General features: G+C 42.6%; 1 protein-coding gene and 1 long non-coding RNA gene across 4 annotated transcripts in view; one reads left to right on the top strand and one right to left on the bottom strand.

Annotated features, from left to right (window-relative positions):
• LOC122557945 (N-acetyl-beta-glucosaminyl-glycoprotein 4-beta-N-acetylgalactosaminyltransferase 1-like) overlaps nucleotides 1-17950 on the top strand; it is a 727525-nt gene that overhangs the window by 488623 nt on the left and 220952 nt on the right. The window lies entirely within an intron of this gene.
• LOC148146992 (uncharacterized) overlaps nucleotides 16534-17950 on the bottom strand; it is a 44012-nt gene continuing 42595 nt past the window's right edge. The window contains exon 3 of the long non-coding RNA XR_015760207.1: nucleotides 16534-16945. This is a non-coding gene — a long non-coding RNA (uncharacterized LOC148146992). The remainder of the gene's footprint in view (nucleotides 16946-17950) is intronic.

Raw genomic sequence — 17950 nt, 5'->3', positions numbered from 1 at the left:
TAATTTGCAAGCAATGGGAGCATTCTATATAAAAGTTGCTTGTAAAGAGAAAATCATTTGGTCCAATCAGGTAAGTTCTTGCGTTTGAGCTGACGAAACATTACCTGACAGTATTGAATATTTTCTCAGCACTTCATCTCCATGCTGACGGGCAATCAATCTTCCATAAGGAAAAGAGTTTATTGAAAACATCAGACTTGTGTGTTAACTGGGTGCTTGACATAAACATGTGATAATGGATTGCTGCAGGAAGTTCTTTTGCTACATCAGAAAATGAAATTGCAAACTTCAGCCTGAGGACGTTGTTTGGCTGTGACTTATGGAGCTTGTGTCGATTTACGCAACTGCATATAAAGAATTTCTTGTCAGTAATACACTGACATTTGATGGGACAAAGAGCAGAGGACTTTTGGAAGTGGATTGTTTATGCTTTGTCTTCAGCTGTGAAGAGTAAAGGTTATAACCAGCAGAGGGAAAATGGAATCCTTCTGCTCCCCTGTTAATGTTTCTGCTAATAGGATTTGGCAGGCCCAAGAATATGTTTTATCACTCTTGTGTTCTTGTAAAAATAATTAGAATAGGTTAAAATTAAAATGAAAAAGAAGTGTTGGGCGGCACGGTGGCACAGTGGTTAGCACTGCTGCCTCACAGCGCCAGAGACCTGGGTTCAATTCCCGCCTCAGGCGACTGACTGTGTGGAGTTTGCACGTTCTCCCCGTGTTTATGTGGGTTTCCTTCGGGTGCTCCGGTTTCCTCCCACAGTCCAAAGATGTGCAGGTCAGGTGAATTGGCCATGCTAAATTGCCCGTAGTGTTAGGTAAGGGGTAAATGTAGGGGAATAGGTGGGTTACGCTTCGGCAGGGCGGTGTGGACTTGTTGGGCCGAAGGGCCTGTTTCCACACTGTAATCTAATCTAAAAAGTGTTGAAAGTTTTGAAAAGACAGACTTGCTGCAAAGTTATTCATCTTGCACTTAACTAGGGGAGGTGATAGCAGAACGGTAGCATCACTGTAATTAGTGATCCGGTAGGCGTTGGCTACATCTTTGAGGTTGTGAGTTCAAATCCCACTGCAGCAGCTGATGGAATTAAAATCCGTTTAATAAGTCTGGAAATGTAAAGCCCAACTCATTAATGGTGACCATGACAACAATAATAGATTGTTGTAAAAGCCCATCTTGTTCATTTGTGCCCTTCGGGGAGGGAAATCTGCCATCCTTACCTAATCTGGCTGACACATGACGTTATTATTACATCATGTGATTGATTCTTAAATGCCCTTCAAAATGGGCCTGGCACCCATCCAGTTCAAGAGCAATTGGCAACGCGTAACAAGGATCTGACCAGTGATACCCAAGGAATCCCATGGAAAAAATAGAAAAATGCAAAATGCTAAATTTCAAAGGGAGGAATAATTTATATTGAATAAGGAAAGCATGCTGATTGGTTGGCAAGTCAAGTAATTAGGTAAGCATTGCCTCCACACTATTGTTACAGTCAAAAAGGGTACAATGCCTGGACAGGTTATAGAATCATAAGATACCTACAGTGTGGAAGCAGGCTAATCAGCCCATCGAGTCCACACTGACCCTCTGAAGAGTATCCTACCCAGACCGATTAACACCCTATTCCTGTAACCTTGCAGTTCCCATGGCCAGGCCACCTATTCTGCACATCTATGTTGCTTTTGTCTACAGAAGGCAGGTCCCTATTTTCAGTGTATGCAACTTCTAGCAAGTGGAAGTCATCCCAACTGAGAATCTTAAATTGATTGTTATTGCAATTTTTAGCACACTTGGGATTCTTCAGGAAATGCTGTATAATGGCAGAATCAAATCTAATGTCAGATGCAATGTTCTGAGTTGAGGGTTTGTTGAGTATGATGAGTCTACTGCCTCTGCAAACAGAAACAGGGATGTGACATTAATTGGTCTGTGCCACTTGGCAATGCACCAATAGTGACGGTCATATCGTACATATGTGTGATAAGCAGAAATTCTTATTGGCTTGATGGTAGCATCCTGTTAGAGGGCAATACCACTCATGTTACTTTTGCATTGCAGTAGCATGAAAGGCTTGCTTCCCCTATTAGTTAGAAATTCTTTATCCTCTGAAAGAAAATCTATGTCAGAATGGTCATCTGTTCACCTGACAGAAATCAGGCAGTAGAGGTAGTCAATATTGGTTGTGGGTGGGGTGGTGCGCAACACAATCTTTATTTCTTCCTTGATCAGGACAAGTTTAGACTGTATATTGCAATTGCAATTGCGGATCATGGTGTTAGCATGTGTGCAACATAATCCCTGTTGTTGAGAGGGGAAAGATTTAAAAGGGACCTAAGAGGCAACGTTTTCATGCAGAGGGCTGTGCGTGTGTGGAATGAGCTGCCAGAGGAAGTGGTGGAGGCTGGTACAATTACAATATTTAAATGGCATCTGGATGGGGACTTGAATAGGAGAGGTTTAGAGGGTGATGGGCCAAGTGATAGCAAATGGGACTTGATTTATTTAGGATATCTGGTCGGCGTGGATGAGTGGGACTGAAGGGTCTGTTTCTGTGCTGTACATCTCTGCAACTTTATGACTCTGTTTGGCCTCATGTGGTGCAGTGATAGTGTCCCTGCTTCTGAGCTAGGAAGCTTGGGTTTAAATCCATCTGTTCCAAGATATGTCAGAACATATCTGAACAGGTTGCTTAGAAAATATCGCTTTTTAAAAATGTTTTGCAAGCGAGGAGGGCCACCTTTAAAATGCTTCAATCACATCATCTAGCCTTGGATACTATTTATAAACACTGTCAAACTCTCAGGATCCACATTAAGAGTTACAAGAAGAACTTTGTTTCCGACTGGGTTTCCTTATGGTTTGGCAGCAGCAGGATGCCCCCACTGAGCTCAGCAGGGAATCTTCCCCTTGATCGTACTTTCACTATCCTGGCTTCCAGCAGCAAAAAAAGGAAAAGAAAGAGTAATATTTATATAAGCACTTTACATGGCCACTGGATATCTCAATGCACTTTTCAGCCAGTGAAGTATATACAGAGCGGATGATACAGATACGTTATATTTTGCTCCAAAGATGCACAATCTGCAGGCAGTCAAAACCTGTAATATTTTGTAAATTCCATTTTGGAAATAGCACCAGTCTGACTCAAGATTCGATACAGGCAGACTCTAACCTCCCACCTTTAATGCATTGTCTGAGCTGAGATGTCACCTTTTGTTATAAAACCTTAAGTTATGTCGAGAAGGTGACTTAAAAGAAGTTCTGCGATTTGCATATTAATAAGCCAAAACCAGCAACCCATTCTAAAAGATGAAAGACTTAACAACAGTCCAGGTTTGTTCAACATATACTTTCAACATACACTGAAATCTTTTGCTATAAATTCTGTGTCTTATGGTCTTATTCTCCACAACCACCTGATGAAGGAGCTGCACTCCAAAAGCTAGTGCTTCCAAGTAAACCTGTTGGATTATAACCTGGTGTTGTGTGATTTTTAACTTAATTCAGAATGTAAGTCACTGTTCTAATGCAGGAAAGACAGCGGCTAAGACTGAGCAAACACTTGCAAGCAGCAATGCAATCACGACAGAGAGTCTGCCTTCTCTCACATTGATTGAGGGATTAATTTTGGTCAGGAGACCTGGGATAACTCTCTGTTATTTGAAATAATGCATGGGACCATTTGTGGCCAACAAATAGGCAAATGCATCAGTTGCCCAATTGGAGATGGAGGAGAACAGAAGTTGATCTATACGCAGTTTTTGATTTATTGAAAAGCTGAGACATTATAAAAATGTACAATTTGTAGAGCTGCTGTCAATACTTATAGAATCCCTACAGCGTGGAGAGAGGCCATTCGGTCCATTGAGTCTGCACCAACCCTCCTAAAAGCATCTCCCTGTGACCCACGTTTACCACAATTAATTCATCCAACCTATACTCCCTGGACATTATACAGTAATTTGGCATGGTCAGTCCACCTAACCTGCACGTCTTTGGACTATGGGAGGAAACTCACACAGACACGGGGAGAATGTGCAAACTCCATACAGGCAGTTGCCCAAGGCATGAATCAAACTTGGACCCTTGGTGCTGTGAGGCAGCAGTGCCAACCACTGAGCCACTGTGTTGCCCATAAGTGCCTCATAATATGTGCACCAGCAATGAGGGTGCATTCCTCTCCCACCATTATCTAGTGAACCTGAATTCATGGAAGCAACAGTGTCTTCACTTTAATATCTCACTGGAATGCCACAGAGGTCTCTCAGCACTGCACTGGAGCATCAGCTTTAATTTTTGTGTTTGCTTCTGTGTGGAAGGTCTGAATCCAGAACCTTAAAAGAACTAGCTTTCAGGACAACTGATTTTCACCAATGTACAGCCCATTTTGTTTAGTTGTCTGACATCAGCATGTTACTGAGGACCAACCAGAAATGTTGGGCGATTTTCTCTGCCATGCTCTTTCCCAGAAGTACCCCTGGCAGAGATACACCAGAGATACTGTGTCCCAGATACACCAAACTACTTGGTGTCAGCTTTCTCATTTTAACTGGAAAACCCCTTCGATTTTGGGAAGTGGGTCTCAAACCAGGTGAGAAGTGAACCAATGTCTCTAGGGTAATTGCCAAAGTTTCTTATTTCTGGGAGATGCAACAAGAGTTGGTGATAAGTATATATTTTGTTTTAGTCTGAAGAAAAATTGACAAGAGCTGAGCAGTTAAGTGCTGGAGTAAACAGACAGGGAATGGTAAGCAGTTCCATCACAAGAAAGAAATTGTCATTCGAAGAATGGCAAAAGCAAGCATATGGAAGCAGAGGCAATTTATGTTAGATTATGTAATTCATTGTTAGACGGGTTGTAAGAAGATCTGTATATTGCTATTCAATAAAAGGAATTGTCGCAGTTATTCAACTTGAGGTAAATGGTCCTTTGAAGCAGCCTGCTAATGGCAAGCAATTCTCAAAACTGTATGTGGGGTGACTGCTGAGCATTTTGTTCAGATCTATACAAAGACCTTCTGTCTATTTGTAATGCTGAGCTCTTCTGGGAATCTCTGCCAAATATCTGCTACACAGTGAAGGGTAATTTTCTCATTTCTAGTCTCATCTTAGTCTTGTTAATTTTTTACTACATACTTCTACACCGAGAAATGTATTTTAATCAAATAAGCAGCTGGAGCTATGTCATCTGTGACATTTCAGCATTTTTAAGGGCAATCTCAGAGTTATTTTCTGCAGCTAGGTTCAATTCTGTCAGCCTATTCTCTTGGCTTGCAGTATTGAGTCTTGCAATTCATTTCTCTGACTGTCACTATAGGCACATCATTGTGCATGGACAGCCCTGGTCAATGTCTTGTACAGGGTTAAAATAATTCATTTTAACATGGAATCAAGTTTTCAACACGCTCAATTAACCTTGTTACCTACAACTGTACATTGAATGACACATTAAGCGAGGCATCTCCTAAATCGGGAAACTCTTCAAACGCAAGCATTTTTAAAATAAAATTCAAGAGCATTATTTTTTTCTGAAATATAAACCAATATAGATTGACAGTTGGTTTATAAGCCTCATTAATTAATCTTATTTAATCCCTAACAAGTTACACTCTGTCCCACAATTTGTCTGTTGCTATACACATTGACTAAAATGTGTACCTTCTTTTGTGGGCATTCCAAATTAAGGCTGATTAAGAGGTAGAATTGAATCCATGCTTTTTATATTTGCTAGTTCTGCAGTTTTGGTCACTGGAGAGTGACTCTGTGCAATGCCTTGACAGGTTCACATTGCTGGAACTATCTCCCTGACCCTGTCAACGGATCTGTAAAATCAGGTTTTGGCGGGAACATGATTCTATTGCTGGGGTACAGCAATACATCTTATATTCAAAACACAGGAGACCAACAACAGATGCCACTCTTCTACAAAGAACCATATATAAAAGCACATTTATTTGTAAATGGAGACCTGAGGATAATACTAAGACTCAGGACAAGCTCAATCTCCAGAGCTATTGGGTAGGAACTTATGCTCTCCAAGGCGGCATTCAATCAGTTAGAAGGGTGGCATCTCCACCCAATCAGATTTGTGGCAGGAAGGCCCATGGTATTAACATGGTGGTGGATAGGGCTCACACATGGAGCATAATAAACAGACCCTTGAGTGCTAATGGGCATCTAAATGGTGATCCTTGTTCAAAGTTGTTCAGTGCCTGAGTGAGGGACTTAGCATCAAGAAATATGGCTGAGGTGGGAGATGAAAGCTTTCCCCCTCATCTTGCTGCTGTCAATTTGTCCCCCTCCCTGTTCTCCAGTCCATGTTCCTCACCTTGCCCCAAGGAAGGCTCAGTTCCAGCTTATTCATGCCTGAGTGGCAAAAGATATAACTTCTCAAAAAGAGGTGGTGCTGAGCTCCCCAATTGCTCTGTTAAATTCCTACTCATTGTGTGGAGACTCAATCAGTTACTTCTATGAAACAATCAACAATGGGGCTCCATTCTCAACAATGCAAACTATCTTAGTAATAGAAATGAGATCAAACTTGCAGCTGGAGTATGCATGGTAGGGTTAGGTTGCTATCTGAATGCACTGTAAAATACGATTAGGCGAAAGTGAGGATTGCGGATGCCGGAGATCAGAGTCAAGATTAGAATGGTGCTAGAAAAGCACAGCAGGTCAGGCAGCATCCGAGGAGTAGGAAAATCGATGTTTCGTGCAGGAGCCCTTCATCAGAAATGAGGTTGGGAGCCTCCATGGTGGAGAGATATCTCTCCACTCCGGAGACTCCCAGCCTCATTTCTGATGAAGGGTTCTTGCCCGAAAACATCGATTTTCCTACTCTTCGGATGCGGCCTGACCTGCTGTACTTTTCCAGCACCATTCTATTCTTGACTGTAAAATACAATTGTTCCAGTATCAAAATCCACAGATTCCCTACCTATATTCAAGCAATTAGATCTTTAATGCTAAGATTATGGTAGTTTAAAAGTAAGGATAAACCTGATAAATAATGACAGATTATTGTTATTCCCAGAGCCAATTCTTCATAAACCATATTTCTCTTTCAGTGAACACTTTTTCCTTACTGTTTCACTTTATGTTGGCATAACCAACCCTGATCACCCAGCTCTTGTACACTGCCACAATTGTGTCCTCCCAGAAAAAGCAAACTACTCTGTACTGTCAAATCCCTTCTGGTTGGTAGAATAGCTTGAACATGATCCCTAAATTTTGATTTAACACAGTGCAGTCAGAGATTAATGTGTATTTCCCAGGAAGCCCCTGACCTGAAGGCAATTCCTTGGAGTTGTATCACTGAAAATGTTTCTTCCACCGAAATTGCTGGGATTAACAACCCTTTTGTGAGAGATACTTAATTTCACTGACAAATCACATTGCTCACAACAAACATGCGCAGTTCTGATTTCAGCATCAGGACTGGTCACTTTACCTTTACCATTCAGTCCGCACTGTATCATTGCCAACATGGATATTGTCTATATCCCATCATGCTTTGAATCTTCCTAAACTCCGCCCCCATCATTTTGCTGAGATGGTGCTGTTTTGGTAATAGGAGAAAGTGAGGACTGCAGATGCTGGAGATCAGAGCTGAAAAATGTTTTGCTGGAAAAGCACAGCAGGTCAGGCAGCATTCTTCAGGAATTCCTGAAGAAGGGCTTATGCCTGAAACGTCGATTCTCCTGCTCCTTGGATGCTGCCTGACCTGCTGCGCTTTTCCAGCAACACATTTTTCAGCTCTGTTTTGGTAATAACATTGTGTTGTAAATTCAGATGTCGATAACAATGCTGTGGAAGCATAGGTTCATATCCTGTCACAGCGGGGTGGAATCTGAATACAGTTGTTGGGAAGGAAATCATAGAATCCCTACAGTGTGGAAACAGGCCATTTGGCCTATTGAGTCCACACCGACCATCCAAAGAGCATCCCACCCACACCTGTCCCTGTAACCCTGCACTTACCATGGCTAATCCACCCAGCCTGCACACTATCAGCAATTTAACATGGCAAATACACCTAACCTGCACATCCTTGGATTTTGGGAGGAAACCAGAGCACCTGGAGGAAGCCCACGCAGACACTGGGTGAATGTGCAAATTTCACACAGATGGTCGCTTGAGGGTGGAATTGAACCCAGGTCCCTGGTGCTGTGTGGTGGCAGTGCTAACCACTGAGCCACCATATCACCCCAATCTGCCATCCTTAGTCGGTCTGACCTGCATGTGAATCCAGGTCCACACCAATGCAGCTGACCTTCTGAAATCGGCTTAATAAACTATTCAGCTGCGGCAGTTAGGGGTGGCAACGAATTCTGGCCTTGACAGTGATGCCCATATTCCATGAAAGAATCTATATCCTTTTTTAAAATGTCACTCTCCCCCAGTTGTATACCTGCACCCTCTACCTTTTCTCAGTACCTGCACCTTCCACTCCCTCTGGGAGGGAGCCAGCACAACAAAGGGTGGGAGAACAATGCTCACTTTTAGCCACCTTAATCCTCTTTTCTCCATTTCTTTAAAGCTTTCTCCTTTGAATGTGCTTTTCATTCTGATTTATAATCCCTTTCTTGTTTCTCCAGTCAGGCACACTGTAACTGTTTGTTCCCCACCCTCCAAATTGATTTGAAATAGATATTTTTAATCAACTTGGTCAGTGATGTTATCATACATGCCTGAAGCAGGTGGGATGTGAGCCATCCTTCGACCTGAGACTCCAATAAAATGAGAGGGCCCCAAGCATAATGATTCTCCTGTTTGGATTGGTGAGCTAATACAGGAAAGCACCAACTACCGTATATACCCGAGTAAAAGTTGATCCTTACTTTTGACCAAAACAAATCGGGAATTTTCCATATTCCTTGTGTAAAAGTTGACCCTAGGTCTTCACAGATAACAGGTCAACATTTGTGAGTCAAGATATTATCCTGTCCAGAAATATTATGATGTGGAAATGAATTTTTTTCAGTTAATTTGTTAGTTTGTTAAACTAAAACAACAGTAAATGAGAGAAAATGGAGGGAAATGGAAGAATTTGGCGCGAAAGTTTATATCACATCAGGTCAGAGTCAGAAGACAACCTTCCTTTGTGGTTTTTTTCTTGATTTGTTTAGAAATCAATTAGGCTTCTACTAATAATATGGTATTTCAGACTGTATCATGAATTCCAGCCCTTCAAAAGTAGTATCTACGTAATAGTCAACATTGGGTGGCACGGTGGCTCAGTGGTTAGCACTGTTGCCTCACAGTGCCAGGGACCCGTATTTAATTCCAGCCTCAGTCGACTGTCTTTGTGAAGTTTGCACATTCTCCCCATGTCCGCGTGGGTTTCCTCAGGGTGCTCTGGTTTCCTCCCACAATCCAAAGATGTGCAAGTTAGGTGAATTGGCCATGCTAAATTGCCCATTGTGTTAGGTGCATTAGTCAGGGGTAATGGTTCTGGATGGGTTACTCTTTGGAGGGTCGGTATGGCCTTGTTGGGCCGAATGGTCTGTTTCCACGTTGTAGGTAATCTAATCTAATTGAGTCGACCCCATACATTTAACCTTAAAAAATAGTCTAAAAAATTTGACTTTTACATGAGTACATAGTGTATCTAAAATTTCCCTGTGGTATTCGAGTAGCATAGCAGAGAAACTTTCTGGAGCCTGGAGGCTTCATTTCGCTGTCTATCTGAGCTGGTGGATATGCGTGAAGAAATGCAATAAGCACATTGTGTTAGTTTCTCAGTCCTGTTATTGTTTTAATGCTGTCGTATAGATCAGGCTCATATTTCACTGACCTCTGGAAAAAGTCTTCACAATGCAGCAGGTTGAGAAACCTTGTTTCAGGTTGAAATTGCATTTGATGAAACTAGCTAGTAAATGTTAAAAATCGACCAACACAACACAGATGATGTAATGATCAGCTCCTGTTTTGTGACTGTTGAATAATTTTTTTTCTGTATACTTTTTCAAAATTCAGGAAATTCTCTGATTTTTGTCTGATGGTTAACGCCATCACAGTTTCAAGCATAATGAGTTTTGCTGTGGTCTTAAACCACTAAGACTGATTTCATCTATTAAATGGCATTGGGAAGATTTTATTTGCAGTGACACATAGTGTTTCTTGTAATACAACTGTAGGGCCTCTGTCTGAAGCTTTTCATTTCAACTGTATGATTTGGCTGTGCCTATTTTGAATGTAAAATGTCACCTTTAGATCAGGATTGACAGTTTAACAAGCGATTTGTTTCTCAGCATGATCGCTGTTTTCAGGCAGTTTGTTTGACAAAGTGCCCAATAATAGAGTGCTTCCTGTACAATTTGCAAGCATGTATCGCATGAGACCATCAAAATGGGCGCCATATTTTTCCATGCAACCTACAGTCTGCTAAATCAAGCTATTCAGAGGCGGATTATACTTGCAGTAATCATCGGGCAAACTTTCGTTACAGCAATCCCTGTGCAAGGTGATATCTTCTACTAAATAACAAATAAGCAGACTGAATGTGAAGCACACAGTTATGACAGCAGGATTCTGCGGTATTTAGTTTCATGTGAATGAGGAATCTATAACACAGAGTGTGATGATCTATTTGGTGAATTTGCCTTTGTCAAGGGCGTGTTTATGTGGATATTACTGTATTGGAACAGTTGCTGTTTAGCAGTTAAATAATCTATTTAATTGAATACAAGTGTAGGGAGATTATATGCCAGTTCTACAGGGCATTGGTGAGACTGGATCTGGAACACTGTGTACAGTGCTAGTCACTGTACCTATGGAAGGATGTTAGAAATCGTTCAGACAAAATTTTACTTGACTAATACCTGGAATAAGAGAATCGATATTTCGGGCATAAGCCCTTGCCCAAAACATTGATTCTGCTGCTCCTCGGATGTTGCCTGACCTGCTGTGCTTTTCCAACGCCACATGCTCCAGCATCTGCAGTCCTTACTTCCTCCTAATACCTGGAATGAGCAGATTGCCTTACTAGGAAAGGCAAGACCAGGCTAGGACTGTATCCGCTGGAGTCTTGAAGCATCTGAGATGACTTACTTGTAGCATAAGATCCTGAGGGGACTCACTGTGTTGTGAGTGAAGTGGCAGTATTTGTAAATGGCCATATGGTAAAGCACAGGCAGGATCCACAGCCAGGAACACTGTGGCTTTAATTGAGGGTATGACCACATTTGAAAGGGTTACCTCATATGCCAGGATTGGGAAGACAGGGAAATGAGCAGGGAATCAGGTTGACGGGAAAATTAGTCAGGACAGGGAATGTGGATGTTCAGGGCCTTATTAACACACACTGGTGGAGGCTGGAATTCACTGCCAGAACAGTGCTCACTGCTGCCTTCCATCGTCCAGATAGGTCAGAGTATGCAATGGGAAAGAAAATGGCTGTGTCCACACCCAGAGTGGGTGGGGTAAGTGTTCACCTGTGAAGGATGGGACTGCAGAACCCACAGTGTGAGGCCTGTTAAGAGGAAACAACATTCCACACAGACCAGGGAACTACACAGGACATGGACCTGCAGATCCCTAATCCCTGGTGATGTTAATACATTGACTCACTGTGTGCTGTACACCTCCCTGCTCTGGATATCAGTACCCATTCATTCACACCAGCACTCTTGCATAGAAAAGCCAGGGAAGTAAAGGGATGACGGGTGATGTGTTAGTCAGACACATTGCCTTGGTCCTCATCCTTCCAGAAGCTATAGCAGCATTGAATCATAGAGTCAGAGTCACAGAGCTATAAAGTACGGAAACAAACCCTTCAGTTCAACATGTCCTTGCCAACCAGATATCCTAACCTAATCTAGTCCCATTTGCCAGCACTTGGCCCATATCCCTCTAAATTCTCCCTATTCATATACCCTTTCAGATGCCTTTTAAATGTTGTAATTGTATCAGCTTCCACCACCTCCTCTAGCAGCTCATTCCACACATGCACCACCCTCTGCATGAATAAGTGACCCCTCATCTTAAACCTATACCGTCTAGTTTTGGACTCCCCTAACCCAGGCAAAAGATCTTGTCTATTTACCCTATCCATGCCCCCCGTGATTTTGTAAACCTCTATAAGATCACCCCCTCAGCCTCCAATATTCCAGGGAAAACAGCCCCAGCCTATTTAGCCTCTCCCTATAGCTCAAATCCTCCAACCCTGGCAACATCCTTGTAAATCTTCTCTAAACCCTTTCAAGTTTCACAACATCCTTCCTATAGCAGGAAGAGCAGAATTGAACACAGTATTCTGCTAGAGGCCTAACCAATGTCGAGATTGTGGTGCTGGAAAAGCACAGCAGGTCAGGCAGCGTCCGTGGAGCAGGAGAATCAACATTTTGGGCATGTGCTTTCCCAGCACCACACTCTCGACTCTGATCTCCAGCATCTGCAGTCCTCACTTTCTCCTGGTGGCCAACCAATGTCCTGTACAGCTACAACATGACCTCCCAGCTCCTTTACTCAATTCACTGTCCAATAAAGCCAAGCGTACCAAACATACCAATACTCTGTCAATCTGGACTCCACTTTCAAGGAACTATGAACCTACACACCAAGGTCTCTTTGTTGGGCAACACTCCCCAGGTACCATTAAGTGTATAAGTCCTGCGTTGATTTGCCTTTCTAAAATGCAGCTTATCTAAATTAAGCTCCTTGGTCCAACTGTTGTACTCTGAGGAAACCTTCTTCTCTGTCCACCACACTTCCAATTTTGGTGTTATTTGCAAACGTACTAACCAGCATCTCAACACAGACATCAATCCCGTGGCATTGTGCTGGCATATTTACATTCAGGGTTACAGAGAGACTCGAACAAACAGTTACTGGGGCAAAATAATAATGTTTATACGAACGTGAGAAATCATTTATAGTTCATTGTCACTGTATCCCCAAAATGCCCTCAATAGCTTTCTTCGTTCCCTCCCTCCCATGCTGTCTCAATGTACAGAGGAACCTTGATTATCCAAACAAGATGGGCAGGCAGTGTTGCATTCAGATAATTGATTATTCGGATAACTGATTCAATGTCTGGGCCTCGGAGTTCTCTGAAGTCTCCTTTTTCCTTGCTCTGCCCACACACCCCCGCCCCCGGAATGGAGATGGCAGCCAGACTGGGCACCAACAGCAAGACTGCTACTTCCTCTGAGGGGTGAGTCTCAAAATAGCGCACATGTGTGCGTGTACACATACACAGACAGACACGCGCGCACACACACACACCCGCGCACACACACACACACACACACAACTTTTTGACAGGTTCCACTTTTGCACTGTACAGGACAATGTTGGAGAGATTATCTGGGGAAGGAAGAGGGTTAGGGTACATCTCTGTGTAGAACTCCAGAGAAAGTGTGGGGAGAGAGAGAGAGAGCGGGAGGTCAGTCATTTGGAGACGGTGCCTGGACTCCCATCGATGTCCAGGACTGTTCCTTGCAGCACTGCAGTAAGCCGAATTGTAAACAAAACGTCACGATCAGTGTTGGTAACACCTCTTTGATGTAATGTTTCTATCGGGACCTTGAGATCTTCTTCGGATAACCCGAAATTTGGATAATTGACATTCGGATAAGTGAGGTTCCTCTGTAGTCCCTGGTTCTGTAGCTGGGGGGTGAGAGGAGCTCGCTTGGCAGAGGACCCCGTTGGTCCTGGAGATTTGGTCAGGTGTCCCCAAGAGGTGTCTGGGTCTGGATGGCCTTGACATGCTGAGGGTCTTCCATCCAGAGGCAAGTGAGGCCTTCAACTTCCAGGGGTCCTAAGAGGGTGGCGATGGATGCATGACACACCTTGACAGCCTCTTCACTGAGGCGTTCGACAGACACATCTGTTTCACAACTGACATGGCATCACAGGTCAGAGTAACGTCTCTGGTGGCTGCACCAATTAAGGGCTGCCCTGCATCTCCCTCCTGTGGGAGGTCTCCATGATCTGCTGCAGTCTCTGTCACTTCACTCTGCAAAGAGATGAGGGCCTTGAGGAGGGTGAAGTGTGGAAAGTGACAGCCGATCATGGTAGGGGGCAGAAGGTACGAGAGGAGGGAGTAATTGGAGGTAGTGGGCAAGTGGTAAAAATTCAGATCAAAGAATTGCAGAGAGATTTTGGTAGAACAGGAGCATCATAAAATACCTACAGTGCGGAAGCAGACCGTTCAGCCCATTGAATCTACACCGACCCTCTGAAGTACACCCCACACAGACCTACCCCCACCCTGTAACCCTGAATTTCCCATGGATAACATTCCTGAACACAATGGGCAATTTAGCACGGCCAATCCACCTCACCTGCACATCTTTGGACTGTGGGGGAGAATCAGAGCAGCCAGAAGCAACCCACGCAGACACGGGAAGAATATGCAAACTCTGCACAGACAGTCGCCCGAGGCTGGAATTGAAGCCAGGTCTCTGGCACTGTGAGACAGCTAACCGCTGAGCCACTGCGCCACGCCAAATGCCAGCACAGTGGCATTAGGTAGAATATTAAGTGGGGAAATGGGAAATAATTCACTTTGTTAGGAAGAATAACAAAGCGTTTTTAATTTATAGATGATGAGGCATCATTAAATGCTGTTGGGGATAATCATTCCATGAGAAATTCAACATGTAGGTAGGTTAAAGAATTGAGAAAGCAAATTGTCATTTAATCAACCAGCTCGGGCATATTCCGACATCTACAGGCAGATGGGCCTTGAACCTGGATCTTCCAGCTGAGAGGTAGGGACCCTACCATTGCACCACAAGGATTGCTGCCAAAGGAAAGTGTGTGCTACGTAAAAGTTTATGGTGTGGACACTGGAGTAAGAACCTATTGCTGCAATTGTGTGTGGTGTTATTGGAACACCTAGTATCTGTACCTACGGGAGAATGGACGTTCCTTCAAGGAAGTATGCAGCAAAGGCTAACAAGAGTGATTTCCAGGCTTGTTCTTCATGAGACCCTGGTATGACAAAAATAAAAAGGATTTCATTGAAATATGTCAGAGTCTGTGAGGCCTTGACAGGATAAATGCTGGGAAGCTGTTTCCTCTGGTTTCAAGAGTCTGGAAGGAACGATTATCAGGGACCAGCCACTTCAGAATCAGATGGGATGAAATGTCTTCATTTCAAGGCTTGTGAATCTTTGAAATTCTGTGCTCACTCATTGAATCTTTCCAAGGTTAAGACTTTTGAACTTTCAGAGAACTGAGGGAATGTTGGGAATCCATGGATTTCTGATTGAGGTCCAATCTTATTACATACTGGAGCAGGCTTGAGGGATTGGAGAGTCTTTTGTGATTATTTCTTATGTTTCTTAAGGAATGTCACATTTCTGGAATCTAACAGGAAACACTGCACACAAAAATGTAAACGGAACTTCAGTTAAACAGCAAAATGCTGGAATTAGTGATTTATCTGTGAAGATCTTTACAACAGAGTGTGTTTCGTAGAAATCTGATGGACACAGAGCAGAGATTACATAGTTCCAATATTTTGCTGTTTAACTGACGTTCCATTTACATTTCTGTGTGCAGTGTTTCCTTTTAAATTCCTGAAATATGCAATCCCTGTTGAGTGCCACAATGCCTAATACATGGGAGTATGAAATGAGGAAAATAATTTAACATTATAGATTACAATTGTAGGGGAATTAATAGCCTCCGTATTGTGAAGATCAATAAACTGTATTTTGTCTTGAGAGTGGCTTGACCTGACACCTCGGTTATCTGTGAATTATTACTATTGTTTGGGTATAGGTCAGTTCCCATAGTTCTTTATAATGAACTCCATTTATATCTTGTATTAAAAATTAATTATGTGGAGAGGTTAAAAAATAATGGGCTTTATGGTGCTCTATGAATCTTGTGTGCTTTGATTTTAATGCAGCCAGAGTCAGTGTGAATGCTAATTAACCGAGAATGGAGGCATATTAGTTTAAAATGTTTCAACTTTAAACATTCTGATTTAATTCATGGGTAAAATTAGTTCCACTACAGTCCCCATCACTTCCACAATCTGTCCCAGTTTAACATTAGTACAGACCATCATTAGACGAAGGATACAAATCATTCCTGATTACTACTGAATTCAAATCCAACAGGGTCATGTATAGCACATTAAGTGGACCAGCTAATCTGAGCAATTCAGTCAACTTTTAACTTCATTCGAAGACATTTAATTACCTATCTGATCATTGTAATGCCTCTGAACACTGCCTATCCCTTTTATCTGTTTTCAAGGCCCTAAAAAGTTGCTCAAAGTCTCTACTTTTTAAAAAAATAATTCAAGCGATGAGGGCATCACTGGCTTGCCAGTCATTTATTGTCAATCCCTGATGGCACAGAGGCTGGCTAAGTGTCAAAAATGTTGGTTGGGTCTGGAGTCACATGTACGCCATAAGGATGGCATATATACTTCCCTAAAGGACATGAGTGAGTTTGTTGTTCCTGACAATTATTTCACAGTCATCATCAATCTCTTAATTCCAGATTTTTATTTGATTCAGTTTCCATCTGGAAAAAACACAGCAGGTCAGGCAGCATCCAAGGAGCAGGAGAATTGACGTTTCGCGTATGAGCCCTTCTTCAGTTTCCATCTACCATGATGGGATTTGAACCTGTGTCCCCAGACCATTACCTTGGTTTCTGAATTAATAGTGCAGTGATAATACCACTAGGCCATCACCTTCCTGGCCTCACACTCTCAGACAGACTCAATCAAATATTCACAAAGTACAGATTTAACCGTGTGATATTCCACTTTTGGTTGAATCACCTTCATGCATAATTACTTAGAAGACAAATTTTAATCTATAATGTTAATCACTAAATTGGGAGAAGGCTACCTGCCACAATATTAGACAGGAATTGGAGAATGTAGATTGGGGGCAACTGTTTGAGGGTAAATCCACATCTGGCCTATCTTTTAAAGGTCAGTTGATTGGAGTTCAGTACCAGCATGTTCCTGTGAAAATAAAAGATAAGGATGTCAAGATTCAGGAATCTCAGAAGATGAGAATTTGAGATCTTAGACAAAAAGATAAAGGAAGCAAGGTTTAGGAAACTGAAGACAGACAGAGGCCACAACTAATACAAAGATACCAGGAAATAACTCTTACAAGGAATTAGGAGGGTTTAAAGAAGCCATGAAATGTCTTTGGTAAACCGGGTTAAGGAAAATCCGAAAGCATTTTATACAGAAGGAGCAAGAGGGTGGCTGGTGAAAGGGTAGGTCCACTCAAGGATAAAGGAAGAAATTAATACATAGAGCCAGAGAAGTGGAAGGGATCCTTAACAGATTCTTTGCATTGCGTTCACAAAGGAGAAGGAGATGATGAATGGTGAGTCCAAACAGGGATATGTTGATGTTCTGGGGCATGTCAATGTAAGAAAGGAGGTGGTGTTGGGTGTTTTGAAAAGCATTAAGGTAGACAAATCCTCAGGACCTGATGAGATCTATCCCAGAATGCTGAGGGAAGCAAGCGAAGAAATTGCTGGGGCCTTGTACAAAATCTTTAAATTCTCTTTAGTCACAGAAGCAGTCCGAGAGGACTGGAGAGCAGCCTGTGTTGTTCCTTTGTTTAAAAAGGACAACAGTGGTACCCTGAGAAATGACAGGCCAGTGAGCCTTATGTCAGTGGTAGGTAAATTATTGGAGAAGATTCTTAGGGATAAGATTTACTCACAATTAGAAAAATATAGCGATAGGCAGCCCAGCGTTGTGTAGGGACGGTCATGTCTCACAAACCTTAAGTTTTTTGAGGAAGTGACAAAACTAATTGATGAGGACAGGGTGGTAGATGTTGTCTTTATGGATTTTAAAAAGGCCTTTGACAGGCTTTGACTTCATGGCAGGCTGATTCAGAAGTTGAAGTCACATGGGATCCGCAATGAGTTGTTTGGATGGATGCAGCACTCGATTGGTCATAGAAAACAAAGTAACAGTGGAAGGGTGTTTTCTGACTGCAGA

The sequence above is a fragment of the Chiloscyllium plagiosum genome, unplaced genomic scaffold, assembly GCF_037043375.1.
Source record: "Chiloscyllium plagiosum isolate Xiang-an unplaced genomic scaffold, Cpla_swu_hap1 HiC_scaffold_18, whole genome shotgun sequence".
NCBI classification, from domain to species: domain Eukaryota; kingdom Metazoa; phylum Chordata; class Chondrichthyes; order Orectolobiformes; family Hemiscylliidae; genus Chiloscyllium; species Chiloscyllium plagiosum.
The sequence above is the reverse complement of the archived record's forward strand: the minus strand, read 5'-3'. Positions and strand labels throughout refer to the sequence as shown.